This window comes from Narcine bancroftii, chromosome 3 (assembly GCF_036971445.1).
Source record: "Narcine bancroftii isolate sNarBan1 chromosome 3, sNarBan1.hap1, whole genome shotgun sequence".
NCBI lineage: Eukaryota > Metazoa > Chordata > Chondrichthyes > Torpediniformes > Narcinidae > Narcine > Narcine bancroftii.
The window spans coordinates 16,915,686-16,921,741 of record NC_091471.1 but is presented as its reverse complement, the minus strand read 5'-3'; the positions used below and the strand labels follow the sequence as shown (position 1 = coordinate 16,921,741).

General features: G+C 45.4%; 1 non-coding gene across 1 annotated transcript; it reads right to left on the bottom strand.

The window, feature by feature from the left end:
* Positions 1-1,463: 1,463 nt before the first annotated feature.
* On the bottom strand, positions 1,464-1,627 carry LOC138759636 (U1 spliceosomal RNA). The gene has a single exon (XR_011354994.1). It is a non-coding gene; the product is annotated as a U1 spliceosomal RNA (small nuclear RNA).
* Between the last annotated feature and the right edge of the window lie 4,429 nt (positions 1,628-6,056).

Below are 6,056 nucleotides of genomic sequence, written 5' to 3'. Positions count from 1 at the left end.
AAACGCAGCCTCACTTCGTTCGATCGGAGCCCAGCCACATAGGCATCCCGGACGAGGTCGCTAGTGATCTCGGCAGCAGTTTTGTCCACACAGTTACAGTCCTTGCCCAATGCCTTTAATACTTGTAAATATGCCCTGCTGGACTCACCGGGCTGTTGTTTCCTCGACGCAAGCATGAGCCGGGCATGAACTCTGTTCACCGGTTGATCATACAGTCCTTTCAGTACCTTTATGGCTGCGGTGTAAGTGGTCTCATCCTGGATGTTCTCGTAGACTCTCAAGGACACCATAGACAGCAATGCTGTTAGACGCTGGTTATCCTCCTCTACCTGAATGAATCTCAGGAAGTTTTCAAAGTTCAGCAGCCAGAACTTAAAGGCTTTGAAGGCTGTAGCTGACTGTGGGTCGATATCAAGTTTTTCTGGCCGAGTTAAACGCTCCATCCCTTTCAAAAAAAATTCCTTTTGCTAATAAAATTGTAGAGCTCGTCGAAAGAACCAAAGACTTGTTGATCCAAACCAAGGCTTTTATTAGCAAAAGACCGGAGCTCTTCACAGGTGGCCGACCAGTCCGGAATGATCCGACCTGGCTAGGGACACAACCCTTTAAGGCCCAAACAATAGGTGTGGCTTAGCTCTCAGCCAATCGCTGTAAGCACAGTCTAGATACAGTAACTATATACACTATGTACATTGGTGATAGATCTGTACTATCACAATTGGTACAGCCAAATTTGGAATATTGTGTGCAGTTTTGGTTGCCAAATTATAGGAAAGATATCAATGAAATAGAGAGAGTTCAGAGAAGATTTACAAGAATGATGCCTGGGTTTCAGGGTTTGAGTTACAGGCAAAGGTTGAGCAGGCTGGGACTTTATTCCCTGGAGCGTAGAAGATTGAGGGCAATTTGATAGATGTATTTAAAATTATGAGTGTGACAGATAGAGTAAATGAGAATAGACTTTTTCCATTGACAGTGGGGGAGATTCAAACAAGAGGACATGGATTGAGATTGAAGGGGTGAAAAGTGCAAGGGAAACATGAGGAGGAATTTCTTCACTAAGAGGGTAATGGGAGAGTGGAATGATCTTCTGGTCAGAGTGGTAGATATGGGATTGATTTTAATATTTAAAGAAAAGTTGGATGGTTATATGAATGAGCAAGATATGGAAGGTTATGGGTTGGTATGGGCCAGTGGCACTAGGTGGGAGAAAGTGTTTGGCATGGAGTAGAAGGGCTGATCTTGCCTGTTTCAGTTCTTTAATCATTACATGGTTAAATTGTTATATATGGTATGTCTGCATGTTTTGCACTGAGGACTTGGAGCATTGGAATATTGTGTTCAATTCTGATCGCCTCTTTGCAGGAAGGAAGTAGAAGCTTTAGAGGGAGTACAGAGGGGATTTACCAGGATGTTGCCTGGATTGGAGGATGTGTCTTTTTTTTCTCTTTTTAAATTTTTTTCAGGGGAGAACGTGAATGCAGTCCCCTACTACCACAAATTTTGCAGTTGAGTATCCCACATTTGGGGACATCGCAGGCGTCAGCACACCCAAAGTGCAATGGGATAGCCTCGTCCTGGGAGATCGGCTATCATGACCACCGATTCTCCCCTGCCAGGTAAGTATGAGGATGTGTCTTATGAGGCAAGATTAGGAGAGCTAGGGCTTTTCTATTTGGAGTGAAGAAGGATGAGAGGTGACTTAATAGAGGAATAGATAGGGTGGACAGCAAGCACCTTTTTCGTAGGGTGACAGTAGCAAATACCAGAGGGAATCTGCATAAGGTGATGGGTGGAAAGTTTAAGGGAGATGTCAGGGGTGTGATTTTTTTTTAACCCAGAGAGTATTGGGTGCCTGGAATGCATTGCCAGAGGTGGAGGTAGAAGCTGGTACAATAGGGACATTCAAAAGACTCTTATAACTTGCATAATTGGAAAGTTATGGGTGTGAGATAGGGAAGGTTTTTGTAAGTTAGCACAACATCCCAGGTGAAGGGCTTGTACTTTGCGGTGATGTTCTATGCTCTAACTAAATGTGCAAACTTCTTTCCAATGAATCGATTTTGCCTTCTGCTAGAGGGGTGAACCACAATCATAACCTCTGCAGCCTTTCACATTGTGCCTAGTATAGTGAGAATGATTTATCTACGAGCAGAATAACAGGTTAGCTCCAACATTCATTCACCAGTGCACAATAGAAGAGGACAATTTACAGAATATGGAGTAATAGTGAAACTAAGCAGCAAACAACAAGGGATGTATGATGGCACTGTTGTGGGATTCATTCACAGGGTGATTACTGTGGGGAAGAAACTGTCTTTAGGTGTGTTGGTGCACGCGTTTACACTCTTGAGGACTGCGGGAAGAAGAAACTTGCCCTGAGCCCTTCAATGTGCTGGCTATTTGCCTTGAGCAGTGTCATGGAGTCCATGGATGGGAGGGAAGTTTGTGACTTGCTCTGAGCTGCAACTTCAGCAGCTTCTGATCTTGACCTTGCTGTGATCCATCCAGCAATGATGCTTTTGATGGTGTTCCTGTAGAAGTTGTTGAGGGATGGGGGGTGGGGGGTGACACGCTAAATTTCCTTAGCCTACTAAGAAAGTAGAGGTATTCTTGACCTACCGAGCCAACATGCTTATCTCAAGTTAGGTCTCCAGAGATATTTATTCCTCAGAACTAATCAACCTAGTCAACTAGTCAACCTAATTATTTGACTTCAGTGCCGTTAACATGGATAGGAGTGTGGACTCAGTCCCCTCCTGATGCCACTTCATCTTATTGATGATAAGAGGAAAGTTGTTACCTTACCCCTGTGTCACTAGACAAGTGAATGGACATAAAAGGTTTAGAGGGATATAGGCAAAACACAGGAAGATGGAACGAGCTCAGGAAGGGAGCCAACTATCCAGTTTCCATGCTGTATAAATCTGTGATTCTTTGCTCTGCTTTGCTCAGGTTTACAGCAGCTTTGGATGTCTGCATCAGATCTATAAGTGATCTCAAAATGCCCATTCGCTTGGAATTCTGCAAGTCCCTTCAAAACCAGAGTCCAGGAGAAGTGTCTCAGTCAGAAACAGATGGTCAGGAGGATTATTGCCTTCCACACACTCCACCCTGACAAGTGTTATGAATGGCTCAATCTGTCACCATACCTGTCAACAAGGAGCAAGCCACAGTTGCTGGGATATGGTGCTGGACCAGACTCCAGTCATTATGATGATCCACCTCTGTACCAACAAAGGAATCCAGTCCGCTGTCTGAGGAACAAACAAAGGCCCCGGGTGCTCACAGCACTCAACTGGGTGGCAAGGTAAGCGCAACACTGTTACAGCGCCAGCGATCGGCACTGGGGTTTGAATTCCGTGCTGTCTGTAAGGAGTTTGTGCATTCTCACCCTGTCTGCGTGGGTTTTCCCCGGGGGGCACCGGTATCTTCAAAACCTACCGGGAGCTGTAGGTTAATTGGCTGCAATTGGATGGCATGGGCTCGTAGGCTGAAAGGGGCTGTTACAGTGCTGTATGCCTATATTTAAAATAGAAATACATTGAAAATATAACCTCCAGCTACATGAGGCTGCAAGCAGCACACTGTAGTCCAATTCGCTGATCGGAACTGGAGACGCACAGGAGATGGCAGATGCCGGGATATGAAAACAAGCACGATCTGTGGGGGGCAGGGGAAATTCAATGAGTCAAGCAGCATCGGAGGAGAAGAAGACTGGGCGATGTGGCAAGCTGAAGTTCTTCATCCGGACTGAAGCTGATCAGAACCAGTACATGCTCTGGAACATGGAACAAGCGGGACGAATGCAGTAAAGGGAAGGTGGGGGGGGGGGGGGGGGAGAAGTGACTTGTCACAAATGCACAAAGTGCTGGAGGAGCTCAGCAGGTCAGGGAGTGGGCATGGAAAGCAATAGGCTAGTCAGGGCTGAGCCCTTCATCAGGAACGTCAAGATCAGTACCGTCACCCCACCTGGGTCCTTCCCTTCTCCCCTCCTCACCTTCCTCAGTGGTCAGATTCCTGAGTAGGTCGCCTTTGTGTGTCTGCTTTTCACCTTTCTATCGTCACCCTCCTCTCCCTCCCTCTGGATTCATCTGACCCCCCCCCCCCCACTTTTCTTTTTGTCTGCTTCCACCTGCCTCTGTCTCCCCCATCCGGCCCCCATTGTCCTATCATCCTTTTCCCCTCTATGTCCTACAGGCCCCTGCCTCACCCCTCCCTGACTTCTCTTTGATAGCCTCTCTCCACTCTCATCCTGATGCATTTTCTCGACCTGAAACATCAATGGGCATTTGCCTGATCCCGGTTTTCCTGATGAAAATTTAAAATGTAAATATAAAATTTCAATTTCCATTTTATCAAATCTCCCCTCATTCTCCAACGCTCCAGGGAATAAAGCCCTAACCTATTCAATTTTCCCCAATAACTCAGTTCGTCAAGTCCCAGCATCATCCTCGTCAACACTATTTTAAATTTTTGAGATAACAGGCCCTACTGGCCCACAAGTCCCTGCCACCCAATTACACCCAATGGACCTACAACCCCCAGTAGGTTTCGAAGGGTAGAGGAAACTGGAGCCCCCAGAGGAAACCCATGCAGACATGGGGAGAATGTCTGACAATGTGGAATTCCAGCCCCAGTCCTGATCTCTGGTGCTTTAACAGTGTTGCCCTAACCGCTACTCTAACTGTGCGGCCCTGAGTCATACTGTGATGAGCTTTCTAATTCCAGATTAATTTAATGATTTCCTGAACTGGAACTGTGCCTTGATTAATGGTCCAGTACACAATATTACTAATTTATCTGTTAACCCAGCAGTAAGAATAAGCAAAAACTACAAATGCTGGAATCCTGAGTGAATAAAGAGAGGCCAGTCATTTAAAATGAAGGCGAGGAGGAACTATGTTTCCCAGAGTGTAATGAATTTTAAATTGAAATTTTATATTTGCATTTTAAATTTTTAGGCTTAACATTTTAAAATTTTTTTTAACTTTTAAATTTAAAACGTAGAAGCACAGCATGGTAACAGGCCTTTTCGGCCCATGACGCAGCATTGACCCAATTACATCCCACTGAGCAACAACCCTGGTATGTTTTGAAGGGTTGGAAGAAACCGGAGCATTCGGAGGAAACCTACGCCCACAGTGAGGACACATACGGACTATTTACAGATAGCGCCATATTCAAACCCAGTCTCTGGCGCTGTAATCGTCTGCTATTGCCGCTATTCTAACCAAATCTGTCCTGCCCAAGGAAACAGCAGAAACTACATCATTAAATGGATTTAAGACTCTGGTAGATTTTTTTGCATAGGTAGGAATTAATGGTTATGGGAGGTGGAGCTGGGTCGATGGCCAGATCAGCCATGATCGGATTGAATGGGGAAGCAAGTTTGATGGGCTAGATGGCCTACTCTTTCTTACAGCATTTAAGCTTATATTAAAGGTACTCCCTGACTTGCGACCATAATTTGGACTGAAGGATCAGGTCGTATCTCAAAATGGACATAAGCCAGAATTTTACCCACTCATGGAGTACTGAAGACTTAAAGCAAACTTTTTAATCAAATGTTGTATTTGACAAACTATAACAGGGATATAGGGCATGTAAGAGCCAAAATATGCATAGTTATTCTGTTAGTCGGCATCCCGGGCTCCATCGGCTGGGCACGGCCATGTGCGTAGGCGTGAGTCTTTGGTTGACGCATGCGCGGTGAGTTCACGTATTGGAGTTTGGTCGGCGCATGTGCAAGAGTTAAGCTTCCTGACAATCTTGAATTTGTGCCCTTAACTCTTGCACATGCGCCGACCGAACTCCAAAACGCGAACCCACCGTGCAAGCGCCAACCGAAGACCTGCACATGCACGCAAGAAGCAAGATGGCTCTGCCCAGCATATGGATCCCAGGACGCCGATTATCAAAGTAAGTACACACATTTTGGCTCTTACGTGCCATGCATCCCTGTTATAGGTTGTCAAATGCAGCATAAACCACATAAACTTTACATGTCTTTATATATTTAAAAAAATATTCAGTGGATGGACATAAGTTACATA